This window comes from Oncorhynchus mykiss, chromosome 13, assembly GCF_013265735.2.
Source record: "Oncorhynchus mykiss isolate Arlee chromosome 13, USDA_OmykA_1.1, whole genome shotgun sequence".
Lineage (NCBI taxonomy): Eukaryota > Metazoa > Chordata > Actinopteri > Salmoniformes > Salmonidae > Oncorhynchus > Oncorhynchus mykiss.
The window spans coordinates 960,511-980,492 of record NC_048577.1 but is presented as its reverse complement, the minus strand read 5'-3'; the positions used below and the strand labels follow the sequence as shown (position 1 = coordinate 980,492).

General features: G+C 42.8%; 1 protein-coding gene and 1 pseudogene across 1 annotated transcript in view; both read right to left on the bottom strand.

The window, feature by feature from the left end:
- Positions 1–19,982, bottom strand: part of LOC118938123 (zinc finger protein 664-like) — a 242,829-nt gene that overhangs the window by 164,702 nt on the left and 58,145 nt on the right. The gene's annotated exons all lie outside the window — the stretch shown is intronic.
- Positions 7,220–9,970, bottom strand: LOC118938389 (annotated as a pseudogene).

The following is a 19,982-nucleotide window of genomic DNA, read 5'->3' as shown; positions in this document are numbered from 1 at the left end:
ATATTCCATGATGTTTCTATATGATAATAATAGCCTAATATATTTAATATGCCATACACTATTTTTTTAACAGTTTCACTAATTAATTTTAATTAACTTAGTTATTATGATTCAACATCAGTTCACCGTCTCACCTCATACTGTATTAGAGCAGCAGCAGCTGACTGCCCAGTTCAACATCAGTTCACTGTCTCACCTCATACTGTATTGGAGCAGCAGCAGCTGACTGCCCAGTTCAACATCAGTTCACCGTCTCACCTCATACTGTATTGGAGCAGCAGCAGCTGACTGCCCAGTTCACCGTCTCACCTCATACTGTATTGGAGCAGCAGCAGCTGACTGCCCAGTTCAACATCAGTTCACCGTCTCACCTCATACTGTATTGGAGCAGCAGCAGCTGACTGCCCAGTTCAACATCAGTTCACCGTCTCACCTCATACTGTATTGGAGCAGCAGCAGCTGACTGCCCAGTTCAACATCAGTTCACCGTCTCACCTCATACTGTATTGGAGCAGCAGCCGCTGACTGCCCAGTTCAACGTCAGTTCGTTGATGCTAATCATCATGTTTTGAATCTGAGAGTAAAGAGATCCGATTACAACTCCAAAAATGAAGGGTTCAACTGGAGTTGTTCTCAGATCCCCTAAGAACCGCAGGGTTCTTGGTCAATGAAAAACAGCCCCAAAAGGTTCTTCAAAGAACTTGTTAGAAGGTGGGTTCATCGAGGAACCTCCGTTGTTGCTGGACTTTTTCCGGGAACTTCGCAATTACAACTGAAAACGACGGTGACAAGTTTGGATGCGACAACAAGTTAAAAAGGTTACGTTGGGTTGATGTTTGGCTCTGAATATGTCTAGAAATAATAATTATAATAATATAACATACTAATAATGAATAACGAAGACAATGATGGTTTTCTGTGAATATCTTCCGTAACGTTACTATAGTTAATTACCGTAAATATTAGAAAGCCGGGTTTGATCGTCGGCGTTGTATGAGCTACAGTACAGTACCGTTATCTAGCTAGATAACGTTGTGTCCTAACTAGGCACAACAAGGTTTGGATTATTTCCCTCAACTATATTTGTTCCCATATATTGTATATATTTTCCATAAAGCCAACATGGCTTTACACTCTCATTAACGTAAGTTTCCAATCTAGAGCAGTTCTCAGTTTTGTGATAATGAACTAGCAAACGTTAACTAACTAAGTAAGGACGGTGACCTGTCCAGACGAGATGTACAACGAACTGAATCGTCAATGGAGGTCTTTCTCTTTATATAGCCTGCTACAGCCAGCAATACTATTAACTCACAAGGGGGCATAACGTTACATGTACAATACTGTCCCATTTTGGAAACGTTACATGGACAATACTATCCCATTTTGGAAACGTTACATGTACAATACTATCCCATTTTGGAAACGTTACATGGACAATACTATCCCATTTTGGAAACGTTACATGTCCGCGTTAATTATCTTAATTATCTTTTTAGTCCCTGAAGGAAAATACAGAAGAGGGATTTGCTCTTATTCCTTCCCTTCCTCTAATGTATTTTGTAATAAAATTAGCAAGTGTAGTAAGATCAATGCTTTACTAGGACTGGAGACCACAGCAGCGATTCTGCCTCTTCAGGACCGGAGTGGCCTTTATGTCCGTGACATGGTATGCCTATGCACCATTCATCTGTTTCTTCATAAACATAGGTGTGCATGCTTATATAAAACTACAGCTGAACATTTGTTATGTTCTTTGTTAATTGTATGTGTATTAATCTTTTCTTACTTTTGTTGACACAGATTTCACCGCTCTTCACTCCTTTACTGCACATCGGCGGAAATCCATTTCACCATGAGAGTGAAATCCCGCTGGCCTTTGATGGGGAGAACATCCACGCCCTCGAGGACGTCTCCATGGGACTTGGGGCTCTGCTTCGGCTGTATTTAAAAAAAAATGTTCCCTTAAATTTCTCAAAAATGTCAGAAAAACACTTATGTTATTAAGTTACTGTGTTCTGGGGATAGGAGAAGTTGGGTGAAGTTACCAGGGCCAGTCATAAAGATGGCAAACTTCCTAACATAACTAGGTGAATATGATATACACACTAAAGCTGAAAAATCTGCATTTATTATCAAGTCTACAATGTTGTTAGTTTACCTATGATTCATTTTTAATGTATGTTGTTTTTATTGTACATCATCATTTTAAAAAAAATTGTTGGGTAAATTGTTTTGTAAATATTAATTCACATTTGTATATATTTTTTAAATGTCATGAAAAGCACAATATGAGGTAAATGTATTATTTATTATGGTCTGACATGTCTGCAGAAATGTTGCAATTTTGTAATCTGTTTTGTTTGGTAAATTGTTTTGTAAATATGAATTCACATTTGTTGTGCCACTAAATAAACAATTAATTATTTAAGTCAATATTATTAAAATATGTTTTTATAATGGAGGGAGGGTGGACAGGGAGTTAAAAAAGGAACCCCAAAAGGTTCTGAAAGTTATTTTCTCAACTGCGATACCAACTCCAGTCAGCAGATGGCGATGTGTGTCTTTCAGGTGATTCTGCCACTGTGATGTAGTGGACGGGACGCTCCTTCAACATCAACAGTTAGTCAGGCACTTTGGTTCACTCTAACTTGATGGAAAAAAGGTTTATTCAATAAATCTAGCAACTCCTCTCATACTGGGAAGACCCCCACAGGCCTTAAGGGCAGTTTTATTTCAAATGTAGTACCCGGACTGAGAAAATCCTATAAGCGTTTTTATAGTTTCATCCTTAGGGTAACTCACCGTGGACACACTCCCATCAGTTTCTGAGACAACTGCCCAGACTTTGTAGACTGTTTAATGATGCCTCTTTATCAAATTATCCATTAAAGATACCAACTTAAAACCTACGTTTGTCTACATACGGGTTGCTTAAAATTATATCTAATTATATTCCCAGTTTTACTTGATCAAATCTCTAGTAATCATTAAACACACATACAATTCATCATATGTTCATATATTCACAGAATCCATATAAAAATAAATTCTTAGCTACTCATGAAAACCATTCAATTGGCTTTTTCAAGGACTCTCCATAGCTAAGAAGCAACTCTCCAAACATACTCCCAGCAGAATAAAAAAATAAACTTTTGTTTCCCAGACAATGACCATGGGATCCTCAACTGTTCTCTAACCTCCCAGAGACCACGGAAAAATCAAGCCTCCCAGGAACTATAGACCTTCCGCTGCTTTCTAAAATATCCTCCCGTTTATTATCGAATTTTCAATAATCTGACTAAGCATATTTCTATATGTTACTATCCAAACGTCAGATTAAGACTCATTTCCACATTCACACAACTCTCATATCAGTCACACAATGCTATTCCCAAACATACCTAATCAATTAGTTTTTCAACAATATTTTTACCTGCAGGAATATTTTCACATTTCTAGCTTATGGTTAGTTCCTAGGATAATGCAACTCATATATTTATACTCAGAGCCTCCTGACTGGGCCCTGTTTACACCCCCACACAGGAGTACACACTCAGATCCTGACTCGGCCCTGTTTACGCCTCCAAGGTGCCCGCTCACATAGAAATACACACTCAGAGCCTACAAGGATTTTCTAAAAACTCACTTTAAAAAAAACTAGGTGTATAGAATCTGCTCGTGGGTCCATCTGCTCTGTTCCCGAAGTGTGGTCTCCATGAGATTCCAAGTTTGAGGGATTCCTCGAGGACGATTTACCCAGGTCGTCAGGAGCGGTCACCAAGTCAAGATTCACATTGCAAAATGTGGTTGTTAATTTAATATCAAATGAGAAACAAACTTATCACACAAGTCAGATTTATTCTTAAACTAAATCTTTATTCACTTAATAAGGGAGCAGGTCAATACAACACACACATATAAAGTGAATCAATTGAGTGCTCTACGATAATATTGGCTGGTCAACAAATCACCCCCAGATGATTCGTTGAGAGCCACGAGACAAAAGTACAAAGGTCTTTTATAGCTAAGATACACCCATTTCAACCTATATGACCAACAACAGATGTATACAACGGGTCACAAGGTTGAGATTTGTATGAAAGGTACTTATAATTCTCAGCAGACAGTATCTGCTGTCTGGCCCTGGGGTCATCTCTCCCTGGTACCATATAGAAAAGAAACATTAACTCTTAATCTGGAATACTGTCTCTTTAGGTTTTAATCACCCAAAAGACATTGTAAATCTCCTGTCAGTGTTTCCTCCCAGAAGCCCATCCTCAGTAGAACACAGACACAATAGTTCTAAGAACCCTCTATTCTGTTGCATAAAACAACCATTTGATACAATAAAAGTACAATAACATAATGTTGAAGTTTTGCTCTCACAGTGTCCACTGAAAGTTGACTAGTAACAACAACTGGGACCTAAAAGACACCCACCATGAGACCCACTAAATCTGCCCAAGAAGAGGCAAACAAAAGAAAAACCCACAACAAACTTAAAAACAGGAAGCAAACCAAAACGGTAGTGCAACTAAAGGTGTTGATTTGTCAGATCTATCAAGACAACTGGAGCACTGGGCCAGACACTCTTAAATAGAACCTGGACCAGCTCAGGTGAAAAACCTTCTCACTAACGAGATGGACAAGCCAGCACAGGTGTAACACATACTGACTAACGAGGTGACACCAATCAGTGCGTCCTACGTGCTAACGAGATAAAGTACAACCTCAAAACATAAATGGAAAGACCAAAGCCTGTAGCACCTTCCCCCTTAAGACAACAAATATATCCTATATTTTTGTTGGACACTTTTGCTCACCACTAACAGAAAACAACTTCCATTTCACATTATAATCAACTACACTGCTTCACCTTCACCAATATAAACATGGTGTCTACTGGCTGTCAACTACACTGCTTCACCTTCACCAATATAAACATGGTGTCTACTGGCTGTCAACAATTAAAGACAAAAATAATAATAAACAATCATGTTATTTTTTTCTCCTTTTTCTTTCTATAGAATCCTACAACTCACTAGCTTCTAGAACTCTCGTCCTCTTTGGTTTGGTTTGGCACATGTGAGAATTAACCCTGATATTCTAAAAACAGGGCAACAATGTCAATATAATTGTACCAAAAATTGTCATGTTGGTTGCATGAATAAATATCACTACCAAATGTTACATGAAATGTAAATATGAAATATTTGATTGCATAGTCATATTTTCAATGTCTTTTCAATATAATTTTGCTTGGTGGGATAGCCCAATGTCAAAACACAGTTTTAACGTGTCCAAATCAATAACCAATATGCAGGAACAGTTTGGGGATAAATTGAAAACCTAAACATAACATGTGCTATTTACACAAACATCTGCCACAATAATCACATTACTTGTATTTTTTAAACAAGCTCCTTATAAACTGCACAAGCACCAGAAACACTGATGTTTTGACAAATAGCAATAAATCACTGATATCGATTAGGGGGGAAAATAGGTTGTACGTGCTGTTGAAACTGACACAACAAAAAAAACACATGGAAATGGGAGATATATTTTACCTCCCTGGTTAGAGGACAACCTGCAGAAGAGTCAGCTACATTTGGGAGTGATGCATTAAATTTAGGGGTCGCTAAACAAGGGAATGCAACACTTATTTGTCATCACTCATCGATATCATGCTAAAAAAAATTGTGAGAGAGGAGAGAGATGAGGTTGCACGTCCTGTTAAAACTAACAGCTCAAAAACCACACGGAATCTGGGAGTACATCCCTGGGAGTACATCCCTGGTTAGAGGACAATTTGTAGAAAACAGCACGCCACATTTTGAAGTGTTGCATTTTGATTCAAGTGGGTCACCAACGTGGTAAGTGTAACACAACTCCTAATTGTCCCTAGAATTTCTAAGCAAACAGCTGGAGGCAGGGCTTTCTCCTGTAGATCTCCATTTGAATGGAATGGTCTGCCTATCCATGTGAGAGACGCAGACTCAGTCTCAACCTTTAAGTCTTTACTGAAGACTCATCTCTTCAGTAGGTCATATAATTGAGTGTAGTCTGGCCCAGGAGTGTGAAGGTAAACGGAAAGGCTCTGGAGCAACGAACCGTCCTTGCTGTCTCTGCCTGGCCGGTTCCCCTCTCTCCACTGGGAGAGAGGGGAACCGGCCTCTAACCCAATTACAGGGGCTGAGTCACTGGCAAACTGGTGCTCTTTCATGCCGTCCCTAGGAGGGGTGCGTCACTTGAGTGGGTTGAGTCACTGACGTGATCTTCCTGTCTGGGTTGGCGCTCCCCCTTGGGTTGTGCCGTGGCGGAGATCTTTGTGGGCTTTACTCGGCCTTGTCTCAGGATGGTAAGTTGGTGGTTGAAGATATCCCTCTAGCGGTGTGGGGGCTGTGCTTTGGCAAAGTGGGTGGGGTTATATCCTTCCTGTTTGGTCCTGTCCGGGGGTATCATCGGATGGGGCCACAGTGTCTCCTGACACCACACCTCCTGTCTCTGCCTCCAGTATTTATGCTGCAGCAGTTTGTGTCAGGGGGCTAGGGTCAGTTTGATATATCTGGAGTACTTCTCCTGTCTTATCCGGTGTCCTGTGTGAATTTAAGTATGCTCTCTCTAATTCTTTCTTTCTCACTCTCGGAGGACCTGAGCCCTTGGACCAGGCCTCAGGACTACCTGGCACGATGACTCCTTGCTGTCCCCAGTCCACCTGGCCGTGTTGCTGCTCCAGTTTCAACTGTTCTGCCTGCGGCTATGGAACCCTGACCTGTTCACCGGATGTGCTACCTGTCCCAAACCTTCTGTTTTCAACTCTCTAGAGACAGCAGGAACGGAAGAGATACTCTTAACGATCGGCTATGAAAAGCCAACTAACATTTACCTCTGAGGTGTTGATCTGTTGCACCCTCGACAACTACTGTGATTATTATGATTTGACCATGCTGGTCATTTATGAACATTTGAACATCTTGGCCATGTTCTGTTATAATCTCCACCCGGCACAGCCAGAAGAGGGCTGGCCACCCCTCATAGCCTGGTTCCTCTCTAGGTTTCTTCCTAGATTTAGGCCTTTCTAGGGAGTTTTTCCTAGCCACCGTGCTTCTACACCTGCATTGCTTGCTGTTTGGGGTTTTAGGCTGGGTTTCTGTACAGCACTTTGAGATATCAGCTGATATAAGAGGGGCTTTATAAATAAATGTGATTTGATCCAAACTCTTTTTTTTTGTTTGTCAATTTTTGTTAAATCACATAAATAGTACTCTTCCATTTCAGAGCCTGGATTTTTCCCCGAGGCTAATATCCATAACATGTTGATATCAATTCATAAGTGGGCACACGTTTAGGCTTCTACATTGTGAAATCATTACAATACTCCTACTACAATGTTAAAAATTCTACATTGTGACATTAATTCATTGAAATCATGAAACAACTACTTCATGTATGTATTTTCTAATATTTGATCAGATCTTTTATCAGATTATCTCTGGTCAAAGCTATGAGATTTCAATCCTGTGTGTTCTCTGGTGTTCAGTCAGATGGTAAGCTTGAACAAAACTCTTCCCACATTGACCACAGCTATAAGGTTTCTCTCCTGTGTGTATTCTCTTGTGCACTGTCAGATCTCCAGATCGACTAAAACTCTTCCCACATTGATCACAGCTATAAGGTTTATCTCCTGTGTGTATTCTCTGGTGGTGTATCAGGCTGTGTGACTGAGTAAATCTCTTCCCACACTGATCACAGCTATAAGGTTTCTCTCCTGTGTGTATTCTCTTGTGCACTGTCAGATCTCCAGATCGACTAAAACTCTTCCCACATTGACCACAGCTATAAGATTTCTCTCCTGTGTGTGTCCTCTGGTGTAGAGTCAGGTTGCCAGATGTAGCAAATCCCTTCCCACATTGATCACAGCTATAAGGTTTCTCTCCTGTGTGTATTCTCTTGTGCACTGTCAGATCGCCAGATCGACTGAAACTCCTCCCACATTGACCACAGCTATAAGGTTTCTCTCCTGTGTGTGTTCTCTGGTGTAGAGTCAGGTGGCCAGATGTAGCAAATCTCTTCCCACAATGATCACAGCTATACGGATTCTCTCCTGTGTGTGTTCTCTGGTGTAGAGTCAGGTGGCCAGGTGTCGCAAATCTCTTCCCACATTGATCACAGCTATAAGGCTTCTCTCCTGTGTGTATTCTCTGGTGGTGTATCAGGCTGTGTGACTGAGTAAATCTCTTCCCACATTGATCACAGCTATAAGGTTTCTCTCCTGTGTGTATTCTCTTGTGCACTGTCAGATCTCCAGATCGACTAAAACTCCTCCCACATTGACCACAGCTATAAGGTTTCTCTCCTGTGTGTGTTCTCTAGTGTAGAGTCAGGTGGCCAGATGTAGCAAATCTCTTCCCACATTGATCACAGCTATACGGATTCTCTCCTGTGTGTGTTCTCTGGTGTAGAGTCAGGTGGCCAGATGTAGCTAATCTCTTCCCACATTGATCACAGCTATAAGGTTTCTCTCCTGTGTGTATTCTCTTGTGCACTGTCAGATCTCCAGATCGACTAAAACTCCTCCCACATTGACCACAGCTATAAGGTTTCTCTCCTGTGTGTATTCTCTTGTGCACTGTCAGATCTCCAGATCGACTAAAACTCTTCCCACATTGATCACAGCTATGAGATTTCTCTCCTGTGTGTGTTCTTTGGTGTTGAGTCAGATTGCCAGATGAAGTAAAACTCTTCCCACATTGATCACAGCTATAACGTTTCTCTCCTGTGTGTGTTCTCTGATGAATTTTAATGCCTGATGATGTGAATCTCTTCCCACAGTCAGAGCAGCAGTAGGTTCTCTTCCCTGTGGGTCTCTGCGGGTGTTTCTTGAGGAGTTCTGATCTGGAGAGACTCTTCTCTGCCTCGTCAGCATCATGAGGTTGTTGAGTCTCCCCAGAGGATCCATGATAGTCACATCTCTCTCCTGTGTGAATGACAACGTCAGACAGACAGTTAAAGGCACACAACAGCAGAAATACACTGGTTATTTGAGGTAAAAGGTGATACCCATGAAGTTGTACAACAATTGACGCCTGTTAAATTATATGACTATAGTAAAACACCAAATGGATCTACCTCCTGGTCCTCTTCCCCTGCCTCTCCCACCAAGGGTAGAGACAGAGATGACCTCGCCTACCGAAATACCCGATTGGGCAAAGCCACCAGAAGAAGGCACCAGCCAACCAACTATTGAACCTGACTGGTGTCAGGAAGAATCACCCTATGCCTCAAGTGACACCTCTGAATGGGAACAGCTGATAGACTCATTGCTGATAGAGTAAGGGCACTGTCATAAACAGAGGCCCATTTGCGCACTGTAAGAAAAGTGTTTCTTCATTGTTGCTAGAGTAATAGGCTCTATCATAACAAGAGGCCCATATATGCACTGTAAGAAAAGTATTTCCTGTTGTAAGATATGTCATCACCCTCTCTGCTCTGAGGGAATGGGAGAAGAAGCGGATCGGGTGCAGAGAATCAAAAGGTATATAAAGAGACATTTGCCATTACTTGGCGCTGACTTCCTGAATTCTGAATTCATTTAGACAACCATTTGACTTCGGGTAAATTTACACCTGACTCAAATTACTTAAAGATTCTAACTTGTTGGATCTGAGAAGTGACTTTCCAATATACCGTTTAACTATTGAACAGCTGTTTTGTCGCATATTGACCAGGTGCGTGTGTCTCAGAACCTCGGCCTCGTTGCGTGTTAGACTTTTTGATATTCCATTGGGGCAAGGGATCACCAACGGGTCCTCTCATCCAGTCCAAACTTGAATCTCTAAATTTAGTAAATCACCGACTTCAAGTCAACCTCTCAGCCAGTAGAGGGGAGTCGCTACTAACTAAATTCTAAAAGAACTCTGACCGATTGACACTCTGCTCCTGATCTCGTGGGTCTCCTCGTCATCTCTCAAAGGTAAGTAAATAACTATTATAAGCATTTAATGTAGAGATAAGTGTTATCATTGTATCAGGCATTTTATAGAGCATTAAGGCATTTGCATGTTTTTGATTAACGCTGTGTGTGACCGAGTAACAAATTGTGTATTTTGAAGTGTTTTTGATTGTAAAAAACGGTTCTCTCAAAGACAGTTAACGGCACGGGAGATAACAACTCTGACACTCCCTGCTACCGGGACACTGGAAACGGGGATCAATGCTCTATGACAGAATGAGTTACCATTAAAAGACAAGGAGGAAGGTGTGTCCAGTAGTGATTCATTTAATTGTCTTATCGATCTATCTAAGTTTTATTTTCCAAGCGATACTTAGCCGACGGGCAGAGTAGTGAGACTAAGTTGACTAAAGGTCTTCACACTTTAAACTAGATACATCACAGAGGGGAAATACTCAACCACAGGGAAATCATATAGAGACTGGTAGGACTAGTGCTTAATAACAACTCAGGGATCAATTAGTGGTGAAACAAAGAGTCTAGAGGATAAACGTGGGGTTCACACATCCCAGCTAGAGCTAGACCGTTGAGAGTGACAAGGCAAAAGACCTCTCTACGCGGACAATGCTTCGATATAGAAAGAGAGGCAGGGCTACGCGAGCGGTCCTGGTTATACCGAGATAACCTGAAGTATCTATAGTGCCCTGTCCAATCCAGGGAACGGGACGCTAACCACCTCTAGCACCCCGCTGCCGGCCAAGGGGCGGGGCTGAAGGTTTCGTATCGCGACAAAGTATATCTGCTAATGAGGAAACCACTAGTTATGGATGTAGTATATCTGGTAATGAGGAAACCACTAGTTATGGATGTAGTATATCTGGTAATGAGGAAACCACTAGTTATGGATGTAGTATATCTGGTAATGAGGAAACCACTAGTTATGGATGTAGTATATCTGGTAATGAGGAAACCACTAGTTATGGATGTAGTATATCTTGTAATGAGGAAACCACTAGTTATGGATGTAGTATATCTGGTAATGAGGAAACCACTAGTTATGGATGTAGTATATCTGGTAATGAGGAAACCACTAGTTATGGATGTAGTATATCTGCTAATGAGGAAACCACTAGTTATGGATGTAGTATATCTGCTAATGAGGAAACCACTAGTTATGGACGTAGTATATCTGCTAATGAGGAAACCACTAGTTATGGATGTAGTATATCTGCTAATGAGGAAACCACTAGTTATGGATGTGGTATATCTGGTAATGAGGAAACCACTAGTTATGGATGTAGTATATCTGCTAATGAGGAAACCACTAGTTATGGATGTAGTATATCTGCTAATGAGGAAACCACTAGTTATGGATGTAGTATATCTGGTAATGAGGAAACCACTAGTTATGGATGTAGTATATCTGCTAATGAGGAAACCACTAGTTATGGACGTAGTATATCTGGTAATGAGGAAACCACTAGTTATGGATGTAGTATATCTGGTAATGAGGAAACCACTAGTTATGGATGTAGTATATCTGCTAATGAGGAAACCACTAGTTATGGATGTAGTATATCTGCTAATGAGGAAACCACTAGTTATGGATGTAGTATATCTGCTAATGAGGAAACCACTAGTTATGGATGTAGTATATCTGCTAATGAGGAAACCACTAGTTATGGATGTAGTATATCTGGTAATGAGGAAACCACTAGTTATGGATGTAGTATATATGCTAATGAGGAAACCACTAGTTATGGATGTAGTATATCTGGTAATGAGGAAACCACTAGTTATGGATGTAGTATATCTGGTAATGAGGAAACCACTAGTTATGGATGTAGTATATCTGGTTGGAGCAAAAAATGGTGAGCCAAGATTTTCACAATGTATTCTGAATATTACAGCTCTGTCACGGTTTTCTGTATGAGAAGGAGAGTCGGACCAAAATGCGGCGTGTAGATTGCGATCCATGTTTAATGAACAAACGTAAAACACGAATCAATTATAAACACTACAAAACAAAGAACGTAACGAAAACCGAAACAGCCTATACTAGTGTAATCTAACACAGGAACAACGACACTAAGGACAGAATCACCCACCACAACAGGACCAAGCGGCGTGGTAACGGGCAACAGCAGCGTAAAGAGGAATGGACATGGGAGGACGTTTTGGATGGCAAGGGCTGTTACACTTGGGAGGAGATACTGGCTGGAAGAGATCGCCTCCCATGGGAACAGGTGGAGGCACTTAGGAGAGCAGAGGCAGCCGGAGAGAGGAGTCGGCGATACGAGGGAACACGGTTGGCAAGGAAGCCCGAGAGTCAGCCGCAAAAATGTATTGGGGGGGTGCTAACAGGGAGTATGGCTACGCCAGGTAGGAGACCTGCGCAAACTCCCTGTGCTTAACGGGGGGCTAGAGAGACCGGGCAGGCACCGTGTTATGCTGTGGTGCGCACGGTGTCTCCAGTGCGGGTGCATAGCCCGGTGCGGTACATTCCAGCTCGGCGCATCGAGCCAAGTGCCATGAAGCCGGCTCTACGCATCTGGTCCCCAGTGCGTCTCCTTGGGCCGGCTTACATGGCACCAGCCTTGCGCTCGGTGTCTCCGGTTCGCCTGCATAGCCCAGTGCGGGCTATTCCACCTCGCCGCACTGGCAGGGCGACCGTGAGCATTCATCCAGGTAAGGTTGGGCAGGCTCGGTGCTCAAGAGCTCCAGTGCGCCTGCACGGTCCGGTCTACCCAGTACCACCTCCACACCCCAGCCCTCCGGTAGCAGCTCCCCGCACCAGGCTTCCTGTTCATGGCACTTGGCTCGATGCTCACTCCTCGGCCCAGTACCACCAGTGCCAGCACCACGCATCAGGCCTACAGTGCGCGTCGCCTGTTCAGCGCTGCCAGAGTCTTCCGCCTCTACAGCGCTGCCGGAGTCTCCCGCCTGTTCAGAGCAGCCAGAGCCTTTCTCCTCTACAGCGCTGCCGGAGTCTCCCGCCTGTTCAGAGCAGCCAGAGCTGTCAATCTGCATGAAGCAGCCCGAACTGCCAGTCTGCAAGGAGCTGCCAGTCTGCAAGGAGCTGTCAGTCTGCAAGGAGCTGTCAGTCTGCAAGGAGCTGTCAGTCTGCAAGGAGCTGTCAGTCGGAAAGGAGCTGCCAGTCTGCACGGAGCCGCCAGAGCTGCCAGTCTGTAAGAAGCCGCCAGAGCTGTCAGCCTACATGGAGCAGCCAGTCGCCAGTCAGCGTGGAGCAGCCAGAGCCGCCAGTCAGCATGGAGCAGCCAGATCTTTCAGTCTGCCAGGATCCGCCAGTCAGCCAGACTCTTCCAGATCCGCCAGTCAGCCAGACTCTTCCAGATCCGCCAGTCAGCCAGACTCTTCCAGATCCGCCAGTCAGCCAGACTCTTCCAGATCCGCCAGTCAGCCAGACTCTTCCAGATCCGCCAGTCAGCCAGACTCTTCCAGATCCGCCAGTCAACCAGACTCTTCCAGATCTGCCAGTCAACCAGACTCTTCCAGATCTGCCAGTCAACCAGACTCTTCCAGATCTGCCAGTCAACCAGACTCTTCCAGATCCGCCAGTCAACCAGACTCTTCCAGATCCGCCAGTCAACCAGACTCTTCCAGATCCGCCAGTCAACCAGACTCTTCCAGATCCGCCAGTCAGCCGGGATCTGCCAGTCGGCCAGGATCTGGCAGTCAGCCAGGATCTGCCAGTCAGCCAGGATCTGCCAGTCAGCCAGGATCTGCTGAAACCACCAGCCAGCCAGGATCTGGTAGATCTATCTACCTGCCTGAGCTTCCTCTCACTCCTGAGCTTCCTCTCACTCCCGAGCTTTCTCTCACTCCCGAGCTTTCTCTCACTCCCGAGCTTTCTCTCACTCCCGAGCTTCCCCTCAGTCCCGAGCTGCCTCAGTCCCGATCTGCTCCTCAGTCCAGTGGGGTTCTGGGTGAGGACTACTAGGCCATGGTCGGCGGCGAGGGTGGACTATCCAGGGAAGCGAGGAGAGGGGACTAAGACATTGACTGAGTGGGGTCCACGTCCCGCGCCGGAGCCGCCACCATGGACAGACGCCCACCCGGACCCTCCCTATTGTTTTGAGGTGCGTTCGGGAGTCCGCAACTTAGGGGGGGGGGGGGTTCTGTCACGCCCTGGTCTAAGTATTTTGTGTTTATCTTCATGTATTGGGTCAGGCCAGGGTGTGGCATGCGGTTTTTGTATTGTGGTGTGTTTTGTCTTGGGGTTTTGGTGTGTATGTATTGGGATTGTAGCTAGTGGGGTTGTCTAGCAAAGTCTATGGCTGTCTGGAGTGGTTCTCAATCAGAGGCAGGTGTTTATCGTTGTCTCTGATTGGGAACCATATTTAGGCAGCCATATTCTTTGAGTTTGTCGTGGGTGATTGTCCTTAGTGTCTTGATGTCCTTAGTGTCTTGATGTCCTTAGTGTCCTCTGTGTTAGTTTGCACCAGTTTAGGCTGTTTCGGTTTTCATTACGTTTATTATTTTGTAGTGTTTTTATTTAGATTCGTGTTGCTATAGTTTAATAAACATGGATCGCAATCTACACGCCGCATTTTGGTCCGACTCTCCTTCTCACCTAGAAAACCGTGACAAGCTCACTATCATCGCAGATCAGGAGTGCTACTGAAGGAAACTCACATTAAGCTCTGTCTATTCACTAATTTACCACCGTGGGGGAAAACTCAGGGGAGGTCTCAAAGGCTGACAGCAAAAATAGCCTCCATTTCCAGGTTGAATATGAGTGCATTTCACACTACTTTTGGATTATAATTGTAAAGCTTGCTTGAATCTCCTGCTTAGTGTAATGTTTGTGGAAGTCTCAAAACAACTGCTTCATGCTTAAACACTTCAACCAGTAAAATGCTCTTTAGCTTTTCCATCAGCCTGACAATGAGGGTTTGTAAACTAAGTGTTTGCCAAATTGGCCCATAACTTCACCTAACAATAACATAGACCTACTGTAGGACCCATAACTTCACTAACAATAACATAGACCTACTGTAGGACCCATAACTTCACCTAACACCATAGACCTACTGTAGGACCCATAACTTCACTAACAATAACATAGACCTACTGTAGGACCCATAACTTCACCTAACAACATAGACCTATTGTAGGACCCAAAACAATAACAGACCTACTGTAGAACCCATAACTTCACCTAACAACAACATAGACCCACTGTAGGACCCCTAACTTCACTAACAACAACATAGACCTACTGTAGGACCCATAACTTCACCTAACAACAACATAGACCTACTGCAGGACCCCTAACTTCACTAACAATAACATAGACCTACTGTAGGACCCATAACTTCACCTAACAACATAGACCTATTGTAGGACTCAAAACAATAACAGACCTACTGTAGAACCCATAACTTCACCTAACAACAACATAGACAACAACATAGACCTACTGTAGGACCCATGACTTCACCTAACAACAACATAGACCTACTGTAGGACCAATAACTTCACCTAACAACAACATAGACAACAACATAGACCTACTGTAGGACCCATGACTTCACCTAACAATAACATAGACCTACTGTAGAACCCATAACTTCACCTAACAATAACATAGACCGAGGACTATAAATCATTTAATATTTCAGGTGAAACATGGAAACTAAAATGTCTTTGTCATAGACTTTCAAAATTTCTTTGTCATGACATTTCAGATAATTTTGTAAATAATCCCATTAGTCTATTCTGTAATGTGTTGTCATTCTAAATGTCCTGAATAAAGGAAAATAGCTCTGTGTGTTGTCCAATAGGGTAGCCTAGTGGTTAGAGCGTTAGACTAGTAACCGGAAGGTTGCAAGTTCAACTCCCCGAGCTGACAAGGTACATATCTGTCATTCTGCCCCATAACAAGTAGTTAACCCACTGTTCCTAGGCATTGAAAATAAGAATTTGTTCTTAACTGACTTGCCTAGTTAAATAAAGGTTTAAAAAAGTATTATAATAATTGCCTATCCATCAAGGAACCATTCTCTACACAGCTCTGTGACTAAGGAGACGCTACTGTAAATCAAGCAGACACATTATAAACATCAATTTATAAGGGATGTTGGATCCAACGTGGAGAACGGCGTAACTGTAAATTACCAGAGTAATGAATGAAGAAGCACTTTGGTTGTTGTTGTATGTTGTGATGTTTGTCATGTGACTGTCATTCAGAAAATGATTTCCTGGACCAGCTGATGATAGTTGAACATGTGACTGTAACTAAACAGCTACAGAAGTAAATATTATGTGTAATTATTGAAGAACCGCATTAATGACAGTATCCATTTGGGTGGTGTCAATAAAGTTAAGGTGACTCTCATGTTAGAACCATTGGATTTAGCAAACTCTGAAATTATTTAGGATTTCTGTGCCCATGAAAACTGTTTTCCCATCGTAACATAAGGAGACACTAAATGTTACGTAGGTAGAGAGCATTTCAGACACCCGAATACAAAAAACTGTCCTAACAGGAAAATAACTTAAACTACAAGGCCAAATCTACACTGGAGGAGCTTACCAAGATGACATTGAATGTTCCCGAGTGGCCTAGTTACAGTTTGGACTTAAATCGTCTTGAAAGTCTATAGCAAAACTTGAAAATGGCTTTCTAGCAATGATCAACATCCAACTTGACAGAACAGGAAGGATTTTAAAAAGAATAATGAATATTCACTTTTTTTTTAATCACTGGAGGACGTCATCAACAATGTAGAATGCCCTTTTAAAAAGCACACATTACTTCAACAAATGCAGAGTTTGTGTCCCTGTTTTATAAGACAGTACTCACTGTATTTACTGGTGTTAATCAGATCAATGTCCCTGTTTTATAAGACAGTACTCACTGTATTTTCTGGTGTTAATCAGATCTCCAGTCTTCTCTTCTTCGTCCTCCTCTAATGTGACAGTAATCTCCTGCTCTTCATTCTTCATTCCAAAAAGGTCTTCATCCTCCACTCTGAAGGTGTCTTTCTCTTCTTCTTTCACGGTAATAGCCTCACCCTCTACTTGTTTTTGTATTTTAACAGCCTCCTCTTCCTCCTCTTTCACGAGAGCTTCTTTCTCCGTCCAGCAGACCTCCTCTTCTTTAACAGGAGGAGAGTAGCTTAGTGAACTCATGTTCGGAAATAATAGCTAGTAAGTATTAGCGACTAGACTAGTGCTAACTTAACCAGCCAGCTAGTTGACTTACAACGTAAATATTAAATTAAATGGGGTATCGAGTTGTTTCCACATAAGTATGTTTAAATCATAGTGGCAAATAAACAACGAAATTGTCTAAAGAACTTGAATGTTCCGACTTTGTTGTCTAGCGAGCTAACGAGGTGGCTGCAGTTGTTGAAGAAGCGTTCCGTCCACTAGATTATACGTCACAGTAGAAACATCGCCTGAAAGACACTTATCGCCATCTGCTGTCTGGAGGGAGGAAACGCATGGTGTATATAATGAACAGACTAGGTCTATACTGCTCCTACATGGTGTAACAATACATCAGTGTGCCAGGTGGACATTGGGTTTGATTCAGACCCTGTCAGTGTGCCAGGTGGACATTGGGTTTGATTCAGACCCTGCCAGTGTACCAGGTGGACATTGGGTTTGATTCAGACCCTGTCAGTGTGCCAGGTGGACATTGGGTTTGATTCAGACCCTGACAGTGTACCAGGTGGACATTGGGTTTGATTCAGACCCTGTCAGTGTGCCAGGTGGACATTGGGTTTGATTCAGACCCTGTCAGTGTGCCAGGTGGATATTAGGTTTGATTCAGACCCTGTCAGTGTGCCAGGTGGACATTGGGTTTGATTCAGACCCTGTCAGTGTACCAGGTGGACTTTGGGTTTGATTCAGACCCTGCCAGCATGGCCAGAAATCTATTCCAAGGTCAGTAACTTATAACCACAGAACCACCACAGACCTTTCATGCGTAACTAAAAACACCTAAGTATTAGATTTACTGCCATGGTCTAGTATGTCACCGCCTCAGACACCATTCACAATGCTGGCTGAGGTACGAGTAAAACATGACATATTATTTCCTAACCATTCACAATGCTGGCTGAGGTACGAGTAAAACATGACATATTATTTCCTAACCATTCACAATGCTGGCTGGGGTACGAGTAAAACATGACATATTATTTCCTAACCATTCACAATGCTGGCTGAGGTACGAGTAAAACATGACATATTATTTCCTAACCATTCACAATGCTGGCTGGGGTACGAGTAAAACATGACATATTATTTCCTAACCATTCACAATGCTGGCTGAGGTACGAGTAAAACATGAAATACTATTTCCTAACCATTCACAATGCTGACTGGGGTACGAGTAAAACATGACATATTATTTCCTAACCATTCACAATGCTGGCTGGGGTACGAGTAAAACATGACATATTATTTCCTAACCATTCACAATGCTGACTGGGGTACGAGTAAAACATGACATATTATTTCCTATTTGTAAGAATGGCAAGGCTTTAGCCCAGGGGGCTTCTCCATTGTTGAGGAAAGCAGGGGAAGTGTTGTGAGTAACAGAACTGCCTGAGATGTGGGGGAAGGGAAGCTGCTCACTGATTGGTTGTAGTGACAAGGGTCCCTCCAGAAATCTATCATTATTCCAACTGACATGTCAAATTCACAAATTCTACAGCATAACGACAGTTATGTCTTAAGTGTAAAACTAACAATGACTCAATAATCCTTCTGGGAATGTTATGATGTCATAAAGTTATGGGAGGAGTTAGAACGTTGTCTGTCAGAAGTACAGTGTTATAATGTCAATGTAATTTAAATAGGTCTGTCTGCATATTTCAAGACATGGCATATGAGGATGCAGTGAGATACCCGTGATGTAGTTAATGGAGATGGAGGTGTGTTCTAGTGGGTCTGGGCAGGTGTGATGTAGTTAATGGAGATGGAGGTGTGTTCTAGTGGGTCTGGGCAGGTGTGATGTAGTTAATGGAGGTAGAGGTGTGTTCTAGTGGGTCTGGGAAGGTGTGATGTAGTTAATGGAGATGGAGGTGTGTTCTAGTGGGTCTGGACAGGTGTGATGTAGTTAATGGAGATGGAGGTGTGTTCTAGTGGGTCTGGGCAGGTGTGATGTAGTTAATGGAGATGGAGGTGTGTTCTAGTGGGTCTGGGCAGGTGTGATGTAGTTAATGGAGGTAGAGGTGTGTTCTAGTGGGTCTGGATAGGTGTGATGTCGTTAATGGAGATGGAGGTGTGTTCTAGTGGGTCTGGGCAGGTTTGATGTAGTTAATGGAGATGGAGGTGTGTTCTAGTGGGTCTGGGAAGGTGTGATGTAGTTAATGGAGGTAGAGGTGTGTTCTAGTGGGTCTGGATAGGTGTGATGTAGTTAATGGAGATGGAGGTGTGTTCTAGTGGGTCTGGGCAGGTGTGATGTAGTTAATGGAGATGGAGGTGTGTTCTAGTGGGTCTGGGCAGGTGTGATGTAGTTAATGGAGATGGAGGTGGGTCTGGGCAGTGAATATTGATGTATGATGTTGTTTGTAAGTTTTGTATTGTTTATATAATATCAAATACAATATTTTAACATTTCCAATGCAAAGTAACACCTCACAGTTCTATTTTTGGAGTTATTACATTAAACCAATCAGAATTCAGAAGAATGCCAAAGTCAGGTGTGAAGTAATATGCAGGACCAGCCTATTCCCTATGATGTCAACTACAACATAAATAACTTCAAATGTAGAACTTTAAGTTAGAAATAATTTGCGCTCATGACTTGGGTGATTAAAGTAAACCACAGTTTGGAAATACATAATGCCATCTAACCAAATATCAAAGAATGTTAGCTATATGCAGTTATCTTAGCCAGCCAGCTAACGTTAGCTATTTAGCCAACTAGCTATTAGCCTAACAAGCATAGTGCAGTTATGGTCAGCGAGACCAACTATCAGTAAGCCAAGGTGGAAAATGTTACAAAACTCCCGTAGTCTAATTCACAGAAAACATGCTGAAA